This window comes from Diadema setosum, chromosome 3, assembly GCF_964275005.1.
Source record: "Diadema setosum chromosome 3, eeDiaSeto1, whole genome shotgun sequence".
In the NCBI taxonomy this organism is placed as follows: domain Eukaryota; kingdom Metazoa; phylum Echinodermata; class Echinoidea; order Diadematoida; family Diadematidae; genus Diadema; species Diadema setosum.
In genome coordinates this window covers 32,627,397-32,646,955 of record NC_092687.1, presented here as the reverse complement: position 1 = coordinate 32,646,955, position 19,559 = coordinate 32,627,397, and the positions used below count along the sequence as shown (strand labels likewise).

At 39.4% G+C, this 19,559-nt stretch overlaps 1 protein-coding gene across 1 annotated transcript in view; it reads right to left on the bottom strand.

Moving 5' to 3' along the window:
* The window catches only part of LOC140246789 (uncharacterized), a 246,896-nt gene that overhangs the window by 11,875 nt on the left and 215,462 nt on the right, over positions 1-19,559 (bottom strand). The gene's annotated exons all lie outside the window — the stretch shown is intronic.

Sequence of the window (19,559 nt, the reverse complement as noted above, 5' to 3'; positions counted from 1 at the left end):
TTCTTTTTCTGTCTTCTTGAGAAAAACGTCTGTATCCAAATTGTGCTGTCATGACTGTAAGAAGATGAAGTTAATCTGTAGTTAATTGGTACATGTAGGCCTAAAATGACATGTATGAAAGAAAAGGGGCGTTACATAACAACAAACTCGAGTTATATATGGTAAAAAATATGATACATTTCCTGCTTAACAGTGCGTGGATGAAATAAAAAGTCACATAGAAACACGCGTTTAAATGTCATCACCTTTTCAAAAAAGAAATAACATGACGTTAATTTGAATGAACATGTTAGGAATTTGACTGCCCATACGCGAAATTGAATGACTGAAATCCCCCTTTCGGCCAGTGTTGGCGAATTTGAATGACTGAAGAGCACGTGCCAATTTGAATGCTCGTTTTACGAATTCGAATGGCACATGTGCAAATTTCATTGATCGAAATGCTAAATTGAACGACCAACTTGCAATTTTGAATGACAGAATGTGCAGTGACGAGGATTTTCGCTAAATGGAATGAACCTTTTATCAAATGGACCGACAAAAGTACGAAATTGGCCGGGAAAACCTATAGTATAGGTTTTCCCAGCCAATTTCGCGCTTTTGTCAGTCCAATTCCTAATTGCTGCATTCAATTTAGCAAAATTTAGCGTAGATGACATGTTCGGTAATTCAATTTTATGATCTCTTCATTCAAATTCATTTTGGAGCATTCAAATTACCTTTAGCCTCATTCTGATTAACACTTTTTCAATTGAAATTCGTAAAACAAGCACCATTTCGTTATTCGTTCATTCAATTTAGAATGATATAGTCACGTGATCACGGACATGCTGCACTCGTTCATTCAAATTCATTTTTGGGCATCCAATTTAACATCTTTTGCAGTCAATTTAGCACGCATGTTTGTGCTTTGGTTCTTTCTTATTTTTTTTTCTTCAACATAGTTATTGTTTTGCAAGCGTCATTGCATTTCATATTTTCTTACTCATTTTAGAGATTTTGGAAAGAGTTTGTTTTTTTTTCTTCAATGTGCTTAATGGGTCTTCCAATCCGAAGATAGTGCATCATCATGTGGCCACAACTTATCTGGCCATTGAGTGCTTTATTCCGATTTTGTCGGCCAGTTCTAGGAAGTCAAGGTTATGATCATCAAATGCTCCTATAATTCTTTTTCTGTCTTCTTGAGAAATACGTCTGTATCGAAATTGTGCTGTCATGACTGTAAAGAAGATGAAGTTAATCTGTAGTATTGGTATATGTAGGCCTAAAATGACATGTATGAAAGAAAAGGGGCGTTACAGAACAACAAACTCGAGTTATATAGGGTCAAAAATATGATACTTTTACTGCTTTACAGTGCGTGGATGAAACAAAAAGTCACATAGAAATACGCATTCAAATGTTATCACCTTCTCAAAAAAGAAATAACATGACGTTAATTTGAATGAACATGTTTGGAATTTGACTGCCCATACGCGAAATTGAATGACTGAAATACCCCTTTCGGCCAGTGCTGGCGAATTTGAATGACTGAAGAGCACGTGCCAATTTGAATGCCCGTTTTACGAATTCGAAAGGCACAAGTGCAAATTTCATTGATCGAAATGCTAAATTGAACGATCAACTTGCAATTTTGAATGACAGAATGTGCAGTGACGAGGATTTTCGCTAAATTGAATGAACCTTTTATCAAATGGACTGACAAAAGTGCGAAATTGGCCGGGAAAACCTATATTAGATGTCTCTCATCTACAAAAAGTCTCATATATCATATGTTTGGGTGTCATTGTGGATGACAAACTTTCCTGGAAATTACATGTTGATAATGTTTGCAATATGATTTCACGTAATATAGGCATTCTAAATAGATTGAAATTTCATATTCCACAAAAATCATTACTTATGTTATATTCGTCGTTAATATTGCCTCGTCTTAATTATAGAGTATTAGTTTGGGGCAACACGCATCAGAATTTATTAGAGAGAGTGTTCCTTTTACAAAAGAAAGCTCCCCGTGTTATCTGTTACTCCCCTGTACGTTCTCATACAAATATGTTGTTTGCCTCTAACACGCTCTTAAAAATTACGGATTTGTTTTAGTTTTATTTAGGGCAATTTAAGTACAAGTATTGCAATAACTTGCTTCGGTCTATTTTTTATTCTATGTTCCTAAAAAATCAATCATTTCATGAATATCCCACGAGGCGTTCCAATGAATTTTGTTTACCTCTTTTAAGAACGATTTTTGCTAAAAACACACTTATTTATGTAGGCCCAAATTATTGGAATTATTTGAATTATCACATAAAAAACGCTCCATGCATATATTCTTTCAAGAGGAGACTGAAGTCTTTTTTATTGCAATCGTATGACTCTACAATCGATTGGCCCTTTTTTTTACATACTGACCTGCTCACGTTGTCCCCTCTTCGAAGAATTAATTGTAATTTTTCCCTTAATGTTTGCAATGTTGTCATCCATGCCATTTTGCCCATAGCGTCTAGACGGTGACTTTCCGTATGTTACTCATGTTCATATGTCCCTCTGTTTCCTACTTTCTTGTCTTTCTTTCAGGCGTCAGAATATTGCTTTTCCCCACAACTATCTTCTGTTTCTCTTGGCATGCTTCTGCCGAAGATCGCTGTTTATGTTTGTTGTTTCTGTTGTTCTGTTACTGTTTCTGTTTCTGTTGTTCTTGTCTGCTATTTTGTCTTTAGTTCGTCAGTCTTGTCCATTCCGTCCTGTACAACCTTTTCCTCAGTAGTTGTCTTGTTGTCTAGTCCTGTCTCATGTTTGTTCGCATCTATAAAAATGTATGTATTTGTTAATCTAATTTTCATTGGTTTTCCAGACTTCTTCCACTTTGTTATTTTTTGTATCTACGATGATTCAATTTATCTTGTCATCGATGTTCTTCTCCAGAGCGGCCCACATACTACAAGATCTGTCTTTTTAGTGGGTCCCTCCATTTTTCGCACTTAAAGCAACGGTGTACATGTACTTCACTTTGATCACTTTGTTTCTTTTTTACTATACAAGGTATGATTACTATAGGTCCTCAATTGTTGTACAGTCTTTTCATTTCACTATGTTCTTCTTACCTTTTTCTCTGTTATCAAATGAAGTGAAACATATGTTTTGTCGAAAAATGAAATAAACTTTGAAAATTTGAAACTTTGAATCTTATTTATGCTATCATTTTCAAATTACCTCCAACAAAATTGTACACTATTCAATTACTGTTTATAGCAATGTCAGTGTTATCTGATACTAGGCAGTACACGTTTTTTTTTATTACTAAGGATCGAATGTGGGAAATATTTTTGTAACACCGTCTATTAGCAGATGTGTTGACATGATCACGCAATTTAATTGTTTCTTGAAAGGGAACCCACACAATGATGAATTTGCCATTGACATACAATATGCATTCCCATCATTCATAAATCCATCGAAATTTGGAGGAATAATTTAGCAAGAAATGAGCACCATGTTTATTATGATATTTGCTCATTTTCAGTAAGATATTTTCGTGGGTGCGGGTAGTGTGTTAGCATCATTCTCTATACAGTTAATGTGTAATATGGGAGTGTATTCAAACAAATGCTTACTTTCGTATTTTTGGTTTTGATAAATACCATATTATAGTTCTTGTTTAGAGTTCTTGTTTCTTTATGTTTGTATAATTTTAAGGGGGTCTTATAATCACAACGTTTCGATATGCAAAAAAAAAACAACAACAAAACAAATGTTTCCCAAATTGGCATGCGAATATGTGACCCTGCACCACAAAACAAACATAAAGTCGCCAAAAATGAATTTTTACTTAAGACAATAATCTCAAAGAGCAGAATTTAAGCTTTAAAATGGTGTATAACTCAAATCAAATGGACTCTCCTAACCTATCTAAATATTGGAAAGAAAGCACAAACTCGGGAAAAGTGTGAATTGAAAAAAGAGGCTCTGAAGTACAGTGTCTATTCAAGCGCTTAATCTTTACCAAGCCGTGCTGGCTGTGTGATGAATGGGACAAAAAAATAGGAAGTAAACCACCGGAGTAGCAACAATGAAGGGATTTTCAGATTAAACTGAAATTGAGCATGCTTCATTAACACATTCTGTCCATAATCAATGCCAACTTTCAAAGCAGTAGCATTATCCTTTCAAAAGTTATTAGAGTAGAAAGTGAAGAATGTGTATAAGGTTTTTCAGAAATGAAAAGGGGACTCTAAAGACACACATAATCACACTATTGTACCAAAAATGTTCGAGATAAACTGCTTAACAAACTCACTTTCCTGAACGTTTTATGATCCTAAATTTTAGCATAATGTAAAACAAGACTTGCTCTTTCAGGAAATATGAAAAAGTCAAGATCGGCTAGGTTGACCCATTTCACTTATTATCAGTCCTCACGCAAAATCAGTGTGTGCGACTTTTTGTTCGTTTTGTGATGCACGGTCACAATAGTACTTGTGCATCTGTGAGACCCTATGAATTGCACTTTCACTTTATTGTGATTTATTTTTCCACATCTATCTTTCATACATAAATGTAATTGCAATTCAGTTGAACAAAGTAATCAAATACAATAATTTTTTGAATTTAACAAAAAGGAACTCTGCTCAAGACGGTTAGCAGAAAAAAAAAATGAGCAACTCAATTCTAACAGATATACAAGAAGCCATCATCATAAGCGATTTGATAAGAAAAAAAAAAACTCCACGAGGATAAAGTCATTTTAATGTAAACAATACGACAGATTAAAGTGATAGGGCCTATGCCCAAGTCACTACTCACTGGATGGATAAATTAAAGAGAGCGAGGGGAGAGAAAGGGGGGAGATAGAGAAAAAAAATGACGACAACAATCAATGAAAATGCATCGGTGTATCGCCCAAAAATGTGAAGTTTATGTTTGGAGATGATCGAGTCGTGACAAATAAAGTTATTTTCTCACTCTGTAAATAGTTGTCTTTACTCGTTTGCATCTATAGGGCCTATATCAATTTGTTTGATATTATGCCTAACCTATGCGTTAAAAGTTTGCAATAACATTGTTCAATTTATGTGTTGTTATGATGGGAGAGATTAAGTGGTAAAAAAAAAAAAGGTGACCAATTATAATGTGTCACTTTTTTATGAACATGCATTGAATTTATAATAAAGAAATCAAAATTCCAATAGTTTATGTTGCGTTTTGGTCCATCGCGATATTCTGAAACGTTATCTTTTTGTATTATATTATATTATTTTTTAAGTAAGACACTTTTATGCCATGAAATGGAAAATGAAGACTTTAACTCTTCATGTGCCGTGGTGGAAACCCTCCGTGTGCAACATTATTCTGAAACACCAACATTTTCGTACTTTCAGAAAACATTCTGTTTATCAAATCTATGTAACTTCTATGCCTATATAGATTTCTGTTAGCTGGGCATGTAGGCCTATAGTGTAGAGAAATTTGTAGAGAAAATGTCAAGCTTTGCTTTGATGAAAATGGTATGAAAAATCGATGATTGTTTTTCTTCGAAATGAACAGTAGCTGCATTACTGTATTAAAAGCATGACTTTTGCACACAAAACAGCGACAGAAAGTTGGAATTTACAAGCAAATCTATTAGGGGACAGTTTGATGGTCAATCACCACATAAAATGCACGCTGTAATATTTCTATGTGAGACGAACGGAAGCGAGAGAAAAAGCTTTCATGGGTACAAGCGCGCCGGAACACTTTTAGTTTATTTAGTTTACTTTAGCTTTGTTTTGTCTTTGTTTGTTGTTTTGTTTGTTTGTTTGTTTCTGTGTTTGTTTGTTTGTTTGTTTGTTTGTTTGTTTGTTTGTTTGTTTTTGTTTTTTTTTGTGGGGGGGGGGGCAAATCTCGACGGGGGCACATTTCTGTGACAGTGTGAGATCCTCGGCGAGGGACCGAAGCGACCGAGAGGGGAAGGGAGTGGGATGGGGTGGGGGATACCCGGCCCCCTCCCACGGTAGGGACTTTTTGTAAAAACAGTAAGAATGTGTTCACAGAGCAATTAAAAAACCCAAATTTCTAGGGAATTAAACACAGTAACAAATCACTGCAAAGGACTACGATCGTAACTTATGAAAACTATCCATTATACAGAGTGCCCTGCGGGCAAGGCCAGTGAGCACCTTATACAGATTTTCACGTCCGATCATTCAAATTGTGTGTTACGCTATCATTGGCTCAAAATAACAGAAGTCATTTTGTCATGCAAATGTTTAAACCAACGATAAAACAAGTTTACGTTTTAAGTAATATTCTTAATATCAAGCTTATTCAAGTAACGTCATTTCAGTAACCCCATATTGTATTTTGTCATATCATGCTTACGTGTAGCTAAAGGAAAATGCAGAGCCGGCGCAGTGTTTTCAAAGTGTGGGGGCCCACTTCCGGGTTTCATGAGCTAACAAGCAAAAAAAAAACAAAAAAAAAAACGGCTCATCTCTTCTCCCGTCCACTTCCGGTTTCTTCAGCCAGCTGACAAGCAAAAAAAAAAGTCTTCAGAGAAAAAACATAACCTTACCGCCGCCATACTTCAAGATCCCTGTCTATTTCTATTTTAGTTCCACTTACGTACTTCCGGGTTAAAAAAAAGTATGGGGGCCCAAAGTTCAGTTCAGTTCAGTTCAGTTTTTATTTCTGCATTTCAAAATCAATACAAATCAACAAATCAACAAAATACTGACATAGTCATTTACAGAGCTATAATATTCGTAACGTTTGGATCATACATACATTTTTTTTTTCAAGAACGAATATCATAACTATAATCAGGAAGCAATAGGAAATGGTAAAAATGAAATGCAGGGGACCATCATCAAAAGCTAAGCTTGACGAGGAAGATGGCCCCAGGTAAAGAGATATATAAAGAAAATCTTGCCACTCACTGAGTGGGGGGGGGGGGGGGGAATTGTGCGAAGGGCACAATAAAGAGGGCACAACAATAAAGAAGGGCACAACAAAGTGATGACACCCTATGTATTCCTTTGTATGGTGCACAAAAAGTGTGGGGGCCCGAGCCCCCACGGTCCCCACGGCTGCGCCGGCCATGAATCATTATACAGTGCGTCGCAATAAAAAGGAAATTTGTTTTATCAGCCTGGTGAGATGTCTTAGATGTCTTCATTGCCACGCAAAATTAAAACAAACTCTTTGCTTTATTAGTAAGAACATTTTCTCTTCTTGCACTTGATACCAAACAAATGATATCCAATCATGAATGAGAAGCAACTTTTTTAATTCATGCATGTCAAAAATTATTTGCCAAAATAAGAGTCTTGAGTTGATATAACCAAGTTCAGACTGGTAAGTCCTTGCTTGTCAGACTTTAATAAGGAGTCTAAGCAGAAGAAACGTGACAAAGGAGACCAAAGAAATGAGTATCTGAATATAAGAACGACCCAAGTCCATGGAAGACCATTTCGAGTAAACTAAAAAAAACTTCCTATCTTTTTTATTTGTCCAATACTATTTTATTTAACTGTGATGGGAAGGCATCATTGTATATACAAATTAGAACATATATTATTATGACAATTAACATTTACATTAATTGTGGAGAGGCCATTTTGTGTGATGGACTTGGGTCGTTCTTTGAATCATATACATGATATTCTGCCATAGAGATGAGAGAAGGATGAGAGAGGGCGCTAAAATATGAGTATAAGAATGACCCAAGTCCTTCATATTTACATTCATATAAGAATTAATTCATTCAGTTCAGGCACTTCCGGGGGTAATTAGGATTTATCATTTATACACAAGATGAGTCCATGCATAAGCTACAATTTCCCATGTCAAACTGAATTTGGCCAAAAATTGGACTTGGGTCGTTCTTATATTCAGGTCTTCAAATGCTAATGCATGTCTTTTCAAATTCAAAACGTTATTTAGTTCTGACGTGGCAGACGCCGATAAGCCAATAAATCGCTATTCTGCGCAAATCATTTCTGACATTACTATTTCAAATGGTCCGTGCTTGTCCAGGGTCAATACATTACGCATATTGTAACTGGGTGTCAAAAGAAAGAGGATACATTTAATTTCGTACCAATATAAACCTTTTCTGATAAATCATTACAGTTTTCTGAAAAAAATTAAGTCGATTTATGAGTTTCCTTTTTCTGGAACGCACTGTTCGATGCCTGTCAAATCATTTTAACATATTTTCAGGGGAAAAAGTGAAAATAACTAGTAATTGATGAATATCAAATGCCAAGAAATATCCATAAGTAAATAATCATGGACTGACCAAAAACAAAAACAACAAAACATTACCGCAACATAACATTACGGATTATGTTACATTACGTGAGAAGAAAACAAAATACATTCCACTGTGTTTTCAAGAAAATGTTACGAAGCAGCAGTGTAGCACATCTACAGTACTTGAATGAATACCAGGAAGGACAAAAGAATGAAAAGATCACTATTAGTCAACCGCCAATATACAGCGTGTCCCAGAAAAAGACGAAACCGAGATTCATTGCAATTTTTTGCGATCATAATCATATATTTGTTTTATGAGATATGCATGAATGGAAAGATTTACTTCTCTTCTTTCATTTGATGCACAACCAACGGCGTAAATCCGTACTGAGGAGTGGGGGGGGGGGATGATTGGCGATAGTCACCATCACCACGATTACAAGCCCATAACCGGACCGGTGCAGCCGGGGGGGGGGGGGGGGAAGCTTGCCCCCCCCCCCCCCCCCCAGACACACACACACTTTACAGGGATTATGTCCCACTCTTTTCCATGCAAAGTGGGAGGGAAGTGGCAACAAAAATATGACGACTTTTTGTTCTTGTTTTTGTTTGTTTGTTTGTTTTTTCTTGTCAGCCGACTTTCGGCGGAAGATCAGACCTTAAAAGTATGAAGACTTTTTTTTTGTTGTTTCTCTTGTCTTTTGATGTTCTTTCTTCTTGACTAACAGGCGATTTTGCCCCTCCCCCCTTCAAAAATGTAGCGCAGCCCTGAATAATGCCCAAATAAATTCAATAAAATGCTAGCTAATAAGTTTCTTGAATAACGTAGTAGATATTTTCCTGTAGCTATTAATTGTATTCTTCAATTTTCTTGATTTAAGTCAGTAAAGCAATCATCACAGGGGCATTGTTCCGTTTTAATGATGGGGGTAGGGGAGGGACTTTGAGTTTGAATATCTGTGCGAGGGAGCGGAGCGGCCTAGCGGGGGGAGGGTGTGGGAGGGGGGTATCCCCCTCCCACACGAGGAAAATTTGACATTTTCAGACCTCAAATTCAGCGATCTGGTGCACACTTTTGGTGAAATTTGGGATTATTTTTCCTATAAAAAAACAAGTAAGAAAAAGAAATATTCATAGATAATTGAATGACTACATCGTGGTATTTTAGCTCTTGCTCCGCCTGTGCGACATCACTGTGAAGGCCTACTAAATAGTGGGGCCTACCACCAGCGTAGCCAGGATTTGATCTTAGGGGGAGCAGTTAGATGCGAGGGAGCGATGCGAGCGAGGGGGGAGGGTGTGGGAGAGGGGTTTCCCCCTCCCACAGTGAGAACTTTTTACATATTGATGTTGTAAATGGTGCAATTTGATTCATTTTTTTTTTTTTGCGTGTTCTATCGACTTGAAACAGTCCAACATGTTTAAGGTAGCAGTACATTTTATGTAGATTATTTTTGAACAATTTTGCCTAAAAAATGGTATCATTTAGAGAAACTTCTTGTCTTAATTCTTACACTGACGATCATGAACGCGATCATGAATTTTGACATTTCACAGTCCAAAAGCGGCCGTTTGTAGCTATACATTTTTTCGCTTTGAAATTAAGGGGGGGGGGGGGCACCGGGCGCAACTGTTGGCAATCACCCGGCAGCAACATCAGGAGAATAGCATAGCGATTAAATGCGAGCGAGCGAAGCAAGCGAGCTTGAAAAATTTGACATTGTACAGTCACAAAACGGCAGTTTGTAGCTATATTTTTTCGCTCAGGAAATTAAGGGGGTGGGGGCGCACCGGGCGCAACTGCTGACAATTACTGACAGCAACATCAGGAGAATGACAAAACGATTAAGTGCGAGCGAGCTTGAAAATTTTGACATTTCACAGTCCCCAAACTGCCGTTTGTAGCTATATCTTTTTCGCTTTGAAAAATAAGGGGGGGGGGGCGCACCGGGCGCAACTACTGGCAATTACCCGGCAGCAACATCAGGAGAATGGCATAACGATTAAATGCGAGCAGGGAGGTGTTTCTCTTCCCACCTCCCTGATGCGAGCGAGCATGAAAATATTGACATTTTACAGTCCCAAAACTGCCGTTTGTAGCTACATTTTTTCGCTTTGAAAATTAAGGGGGGGGGGCACCGGGCGCAACTGCTGGCAATCACCCGGCAGCAACATCAGGAGAATAGCATAGCGATTAAATGCGAGCGAGCGAAGCAAGCGAGCTTGAAAATTTTGACATTGTACAGTCACAAAACGGCAGTTTGTAGCTATATTTGTTCGCTTAGGAAATTGAGGGGAGTGGGGGCGCACCGGGCGCAACTGCATGCTGACAATTACTGATAGCAACATCAGGAGAATGACATAACGATTAAGTGCGAGCGAGCTTGAACATTTTGACATTGTACAGTCACAAAACGGCAGTTTGTAGCTATATTTGTTCGCTTAGGAAATTAAGGGGGGTGGGGCGCACCGGGCGCAACTGCTGACAATTACTGACAGCAACATCAGGAGAATGACATAACGATTAAGTGCGAGCGAGCTTGAACATTTTGACATTTCACAGTCCCCAAACTGCCGTTTGTAGCTATATCTTTTTCGCAATGAAAAATAAGGGGGGGAGGGGCGCACCGAGCGCAACTGCTGGCAATTACCCGGCAGCAACATCAGGAGAATGGCATAACGATTAAATGCGAGCAGGGAGGTGTTTCTCTTCCCACCTCCCTGATGCGAGCGAGCATGAAAATTTTGACATTTTACAGTCCCAAAACTGCCGTTTGTAGCTACATTTTTTCGCTTTGAAAATTAAGGGGGGGGGCACCGGGCGCAACTGCTGGCAATCACCCGGCAGCAACATCAGGAGAATAGCATAGCGATTAAATGCGAGCGAGCGAAGCAAGCGAGCTTGAAAATGTTGACATTGTACAGTCACAAAACGGCAGTTTGTAGCTATATTCTTTCGCTTAGGAAATTAAGGGGGGTGGGGGCGCACCGGGCGCAACTGCTGACAATTACTGACAGCAACATCAGGAGAATGACATAACGATTAAGTGCGAGCGAGCTTGAAAATTTTGACATTTCACAGTCCCCAAACTGCCGTTTGTAGCTATATCTTTTTCGCTTAGGAAATTAAGGGGGGTGGGGGCGCACCGGGCGCAACTGCTGACAATTACTGACAGCAACATCAGGAGAATGACGTAACGATTAAGTGCGAGCGAGCTTGAACATTTTGACATTTCACAGTCCCCAAACTGCCGTTTGTAGCTATATCTTTTTCGCTTTGAAAAATAAGGGGGGGGGGGGCGCACCGAGCGCAACTGCTGGCAATTACCCGGCAGCAACATCAGGAGAATGGCATAACGATTAAATGCGAGCAGGGAGGTGTTTCTCTTCCCACCTCCCTGATGCGAGCGAGCATGAAAATTTTGACATTTTACAGTCCCAAAACTGCCGTTTGTAGCTACATTTTTTCGCTTTGAAAATTAAGGTGGGGGGGGGGGGGGGGGGGGCACCGGGCGCAACTGCTGGCAATCACCCGGCAGCAACATCAGGAGAATAGCATAGCGATTAAATGCGAGCGAGCGAAGCAAGCGAGCTTGAAAATTTTGACATTGTACAGTCACAAAACGGCAGTTTGTAGCTATATTTGTTCGCTTAGGAAATTAAGGGGGGTGGGGGCGCACCGGGCGCAACTGCTGACAATTACTGACAGCAACATCAGGAGAATGACATAACGATTAAGTGCGAGCGAGCTTGAACATTTTGACATTTCACAGTCCCCAAACTGCCGTTTGTAGCTATATCTTTTTCGCTTTGAAAAATAAGGGGGGGGGGGCGCACCGGGCGCAACTGCTGGCAATTACCCGGCAGCAACATCAGGAGAATGGCATAACGATTAAATGCGAGCAGGGAGGTGTTTCTCTTCCCACCTCCATGATGCGAGCGAGCATGAAAATTTTGACATTTTACAGTCCCAAAACTGCCGTTTGTAGCTACATTTTTTCGCTTTGAAAATTAAGGGGGGTGGGGGCGCACCGGGCGCAACTGCTGACAATTACTGACAGCAACATCAGGAGAATGACATAACGATTAAGTGCGAGCGAGCTTGAAAATTTTGACATTTCACAGTCCCCAAACTGCCGTTTGTAGCTATATCTTTTTCGCTTTGAATAATAAGGGGGGGGGGGGGCGCACCAGGGCGCAACTGCTGGCAATCACCCGGCAGCAGCATCAGGAGAATAGCGTAGCGATTAAATGCGAGCGAGCGAAGCAAGCGAGCTTGAAAATTTTGACATTGTACAGTCACAAAACGGCAGTTTGTAGCTATATTTGTTCGCTTAGGAAATTAAGGGGGGTGGGGCGCACCGGGCGCAACTGCTGACAATTACTGACAGCAACGTCAGGAGAATGACATAACGATTAAGTGCGAGCGAGCTTGAACATTTTGACATTTCACAGTCCCCAAACTGCCGTTTGTAGCTATATCTTTTCGCTTTGAAAAATAGGGGGGGGGGGGGCGCACCGAGCACAAGTGCTGGCAATTACCCGGCAGCAACATCAGGAGAATGGCATAACGATTAAATGCGAGCAGGGAGGCGTTTCTCTTCCCACCTCCCTGATGCGAGCGAGCATGAAAATTTTGACATTTTACTGTCCCAAAACTGCCGTTTGTAGATATATCTTTTTCGCTTTGAAAAAATAAGGGGGGCGCACCGGGCGCAACTGCTGGTAATTACCCGGCAGCAACATCAGGAGAATGGCCTGACGATTAAATGCGAGTGAGCGAAGCGAGCGAGCTTGAAAATTTTGACATTTTACATTCCAAAAACTGCCGTTTGTAGCTGTACTTTTTTCGCTTAGGAAATTAAGGGGGGTGGGGGCGCACCGGGCGCAACTGCTGACAATTACTGGCAGCAACATCAGGAGAATGACATAACGATTAAATGCGAGCAGGGAGGTGTTTCTCTTCCAGACATCTTACAGTTCGAAAACTGCCGTTTGTAGCTATATTTTTTTCGCTTTGAAAAATAAGGGGGGGGGGGGCGCACCGGGCGCAACTGCTGGCAATTACCCGGCAGCAACATCAGGAGAATGACATGACGATTCAATGCGAGCGAGCTTGAAAATTTTGACATTTTACAGTCCAAAAACTGCCGTTTGTAGCTGTTACTTTTTTCGCTTTGGAAATTAAGGGATGGGGGCGCACCGGGCGCAACTGCTGGCAATTACTGGCAGCAACAAATATCTCGTAAACACATTTATGATGCAATCTGGGGAAATTTCAATCCCAGAAGTGTATACTTTTTTTTTAGGGGGGGGGGGATCCTCCGTTAATTGAAAGTATCTAGATATCTACTCCCACCCAAGGAACATTGGCATTTCTTTAAACTGAAGTAACAGACCTGGTGTACACTTTGGATGAAACATTTTGAAATCTGTCAATCTAAAGTGTATTAAGTAGAAATGATGAACAGGGAGGGTATGGGAGGGGTTAGGCCTATCCCCCTCTTACGCGAGGGAGATTTTGTATTTTCAGAATTGAAATTCAGCCATCTTTGGGTGAAATATTTAGACAGTCTTCTATCAAAAAATGTAAGAACATTTCCACATCTCGGGAGTTACGAGGAGGAGCAAAATGATCTGTTTGTCCCCAATACTTTTATGGGGGAACCACCCCCCTCCCCCTCCATCGACGCCTCTGCATATGGGAGCTTTTGTAAGTGAAAGATCTGCTGCACACTCTTTGATAAATATAAGGAAATAAAACGTCAATCTCAAAAGTGTACAAAGTCTATCGAAAGGGACCCAGTAGCTTTTGCATATTTATGATTGCAATTCAGCGATCGGTGCATAGTTCTGGCGGTAGTTGTCCAATTTTCCATAAAGAAAGTTCGAGATTTGTCCTCATCTCGGGAATTGCTTGGGGGACAAAATGATTTGTCTCCCCCAACTTCATCCACTGCACACGATTGAACTTTTAAAGCGCTCGGTTTCGCGCTTGCGCTTTTTTTTTCGGGGGGGGGGGGATATAATGGTACTTGGCAGAATAACGAAGAACGGTTTCCACAGAAGTCGAGTTGTAGTGGCAAGGTATAGTGACAGCTCTTCATGTAACCCGGGATAACTTGTGACATGCGACAACTAACACACCAGTTTTCCTCTGACCAAAACACTATTGAGAACAAATTGCTGGATAAAGGTGAATACAGTTTTATTCACTTGAATAGATTTATTCCGCGAGATCAGTTTTGTACATTATGTGTTAAAAACCTTAACATAAAACAGTAACAAAGCAAACAAGGTTAAACAAACAAGCACAGTTTTTTCTCTGTATGTGTCTCTATGACAATCTTTGTGGACTCTAATAACATAATTATGTTCCGTAATTCCAATCGACCATATAGAATATTATCTTTTATGTTTAACCCCATTCCTTTGGACAGTAAACAAGTAACATTATCAGAAACGCAAGGTTACGTCATAAGGACCGTATAGGCGGAGATTGAAAACTTGAAAGTTCATCTCGTATTGAAGGAAATTTATACCTTTTAACTTCAGTTACCTCACAGGAATAGATTAAGCAAACCGTACTTTAATTGAAGACAACCCAACGTTTACTAAATCTCGCAACATCTTATAGGCCTACATATCAGAGCACTTCTGAAGCCCAGGTCTATCAGATGTTAACATACTGTAGCCTTTAAAAGTTCAAACATAATTGGGCATGTTAGTGATGCCGACAATTTGAATAATTTCTTGAGATTTTTTCTTAAAGATTCTTTTGTATATTTTATTACCATTTAAACACCATTCATATTTGTAGAAATCAAAATGAGTTCAGCCCTTCCTTTTCGTAGAGATAGTTCTATTTATTTTGCTCACCTTTTTTCCATCTTTGTCAAGTTAATGGCTTCATATCTGGCCCCTACTAAGCACAATGACAATAAGCAACGTTATTTTCGAACAACATTACAGGCTCATAAATACAGTTGTAAAATTCATTCAGGATCACGGCACACTTCATATATATTTTTACAAACGTGTGAAAATGATTTGGTAAGGTACAATATCTGTTTCAGTACTCAATTCCAAGTAGGTCCTACTCACCGGAAGAAAAAAAAAGTGAAAATCTTTTCGTACTATTCTGGCAAACTGTTAGAATGTCTTGCCTTTTCTGTGGGATTGTTTGATTACGGATTAAAGAATCCATTTTTCTGTTCGTGAGATGAATGTTACATATCAATAAAATTGGCTGCGAATAAACTTGTCTTATTAATCTACTGATGTATAAGTTTGTTAACAGGTGAACTTTCTTTTGCTTTTTGCACATCTCCCATGAAAATAAAAAGAAATCTGGTTAATAGGTTTGAACCATTAATCTAAAGCAATGTTCATTACATTAAAGGAGGTACTTGCATAATTTTGGCAAAATATGGGAATCGACACCCGTTCCTTTTGTTTTTTTCTGGAGGCAAACGAATTATACTAACTGAGCAAAATCACTGCCAATATTCCTACGACTGAAACTCGTACAAGGCTGTTAACAAACTCGTTTGTTATCTAGATCTTTGGGTAACTCATGCGGAGCTCGATGTGTCGTATCGCGCTCGGCATGGTGCACTCGTTCACGCCTATACGTCCATGGCCCTACAGAGTACAGACTGTGTTGCATCAAGGAGGTGGGAAGAGCACCTCCCTGGTGCATGCAGCTGGTTTCCATCTGGTTGTGTGGCTATACTATAGTAGTTCAACATCAGAAGCATGCATTAGGCTCTGTTCACATAGAAGTATACTTCTCGGGTATTCGGGGCTCGTTTTCGAGGGCACGCGAATAGCTTGAATCGAACGATAGGATTTCCTCACACCGGTTCACATAAGAGGGCACTATTCGAAAGTACTGAATAGCTGCGAATAGTATAGCAAAGTGGGAATCGAGCTTGTTCGATTTTCTTGCAGCGTATACCGTCTCTCGATCGTTTATGAATAATGACAATTTTGTTCTGAATTTGCCCTTTAGCAAAAATCAGCATGCAGACTGACATTTCGATGCAGTTTAGAAATTGTTAATAAGATTTGCTGGGATGTAGGAGGAAGAAATCCTCACTGCATGGGATGGTGAGTTGACGGTGCGGGTAACGGTGTACTCGGTGCTCGAATAGCGAATAGCGAATAGCGAATAGCGAATACCGAATAGCGAATACCGAATACTTCTATGTGAACGCAGCCTTACGGTCGATATTGCTCTAAATGCATTGGCGTGCGAGAGAAGTACGCGAGCGCTGCTAGCACTGTTCAGCAGTATGCTCTCGTCACGAGGCGGTCGTGCGAACGTCATGGCTCATGCATTACAGCATGTAGCCTATAACCTAGGTGGGGATGCAGCTGGTCTGATGCGACGAGACTACGAACAGTGGATGCGCGCGAATACACCGCCTATGATCAAGTTGTTTGTCGTTGTTTTCTTATTTTTCAGAATCGGTGGCAGTCTTCTTATACGGAAAAAAAAAAAAACTGCCACCGATCGTGGCGCCTAGCGGACGTGGTAGATGCGTCCACTGTTTGTAGTCTCGCCGCATCAGATGTATCGCTTGGCAAAGACAATTCTCGCTGCATCATACGTAATAGCTTAACAGCAAATTACAAAGACAATAACTGCATTTTCCGCCTAGATTATAGCTATGCAATAATCCATCATGCTGAAATCAATATCACCACATTTCTTTTTGTTTGTTATTTTGTTCCTACATCTTTTTCTTGGGAGAATTTCAGGGGGGGGATATTTGTACAGGCCATCCCCCCCTCCTTCAAAAGTGGGGGGGGGGGGATATATCCCCCCATCCCCCCCCCCCGGAATTTACGCCCATGTGCACAACTCATTGTTTGTAATTCATGCATGGCTGAGTTAGAAGAAAAGAAAGTAATGCTATTACATTTTCATTTGTACGAGCAAATGGCGACTTTGGATGAGTTTTTTAGGCTTTTCGGCAATCCTTTGTAAAAAAAAAACAATGAAATATTGGCCTTGATATCCATTTTTTTTTCCTTTCAAGTGACATCTCATCCGTAAAAAATGATCTACGCCTGCTCGAGAAAACTTATATTTGAAAATATGCTTCCATTTTACTCAGAAAGATGGATAGTAATTTAAGGAGTCAGTTAGCTTTCCCGACGCCTGCCCGACTTGGCAGATAACAATGGCCTTCACGCTTCAATGAATTTACACAAATATGAAGGGAGGGGTTAAAAGGGAATGTTAATTTAATAAGAGTCATAAATTAGCACTGATCCAACCACTGCGCATAATAAGGGTGTTCATCAGCGGAATGTGAAGGGGGAGGAAAGTAACTGAAAAAGCCTCCCCCACCCCACACACACACACAAAACAGAAAAAAAAGAAGACGACTTTCTGCCCTGCACTTGTACCTTTGAAATGTTAGAAGCGCAAGTTCAGTGATAAACACAGTGAAGAACCCTCTCTTTCTGCTTCCCTCCCCCTTCAAAAATTAGAAATCCCTGTCACTGGGGACGGACTAACCATGCGTGAGGAAATGTAGAGAGGAATGAAAACAGTGAAATAAGTTTGAGGTATAAAATCATCAAAATGTGCATCATTGTTGTACGATTTCCCGTAGCCATTGGACTGCGTGGAGCCTGAGAATACTCACGACATTAGTCTTCAATTATTGGTTATGTCTCATAGCTTATCCAAATAAATGACAACAAAGGGCTGTCCGTCTCATACAGCATCTTCTGTACATACCCCCTCCCCCCCCCCCCCACAACAACATTCACTGTAGCACTGCGGTTGTTTTGTATGAATTTAATGGTGCAGATGAGCCCATTGTCTAATGATATGTCGGGAGAGCCGAATGCTTGTTTCTTCAACTATCCGTAGAATTGGCAGAAATTAAGCATGCTTTCATACAGATTTTTTCAAGCATGCGTTATTCATATATGACGCGTAAGGTCTAATGAAAGAAGAAAATATGAATATTTGGGTTAAGAACTTTGTTTTTCGAAAACGTAACGTTAAAAGTCTGAAAAATTCACTTAAAGTCACCATTCGCGAGTGCAAATGAAAATTTGGTAGCACCACTTTTCATTGTTCTTATTCAGTCATGCTAAACAATGAACATTAAGTTGTACATCAAATGAAAGAAGAAAAGTTTATCTTTCCATTGATGTATAGCTCGTAAAGAAAATGTATGATTTCGATAGTAAAAAGTTGCATGGAAACCCGGTTTCGTTTTTTCTGGGACACGCTGTATAGTTGTAATAAACAATGTTCTTCAGCTTGTCCAACATTGATATATATATGAAGACCTGAATATAAAAACGACCCAAGTCCAATTTTTGGCCAAATTCAGTTTGACATGGGAAATTGTAGCTTATGCATGGACTCATCTTGTGTATAAATGATAAATCCTAATTACCCCCGGAAGTGTCTCAAATGAATGAGTTAAATCTTATATTAATGTAAGAATGAAGGACTTGGGTCATTCTTACATTCATATAATAGCGCCCTCTCTCATCCTTCTCTCATCTCTATAGCAGAATATCATGTATATGGATCAAAGAACGACCCAAGTCCATATGAATCAAAGAACGATCCAAGTCCACCACACAAAATGGCCTCTCCACAATTAATGTAAATATTAATTGTCATAACAATATATGTTCTAATTTGTATATACAATGTTGCCTTCCCATCACAGTTAAATAGAATATTATTGGACAAATAAAAAAGATATGAAGTTTTTTTAGTTTACTCGAAGTGGTCTTCCATGGACTTGGGTCGTTCTTATATTCATATACTCATGTATATATATATATATATATATGCTCTTATACTTCGTCACTTGAACTTTTTGATAGATAATATCGTATCATACTTGTGTCTTGTTCGTGTTGTACTTATCAGAACATGACAGTATATATATGGGCTAGCTCGCAATACGAAAATGATTCAGTTGAGCCTGAATAAACATGGACATGCCTGTATGAAACCATGGACTGACCAAAAATTAAAACAAACCAAAAAAAATATTACCGCAGCATAACATTATATATGCTGCATTACGTGAGAAGAAAACAAAATACATTCCACTGTGTTTTCAAGAAAATGTTACGAAGTAGCAGTGTAGCACATCTACTGTTCTTGAATGAATACCAGAGGGACAAAAGAATGAAAAGATCACTATTTTTTCAACGGCTAATATCTAGTTGTAATAGACAATGCTCTTCGGCTGGAGCACCATTGAGATAAATATATAGGATCTGATCATCTTATACTTCGCCACTTAAACTTTTTGAAAATAATATCGTAT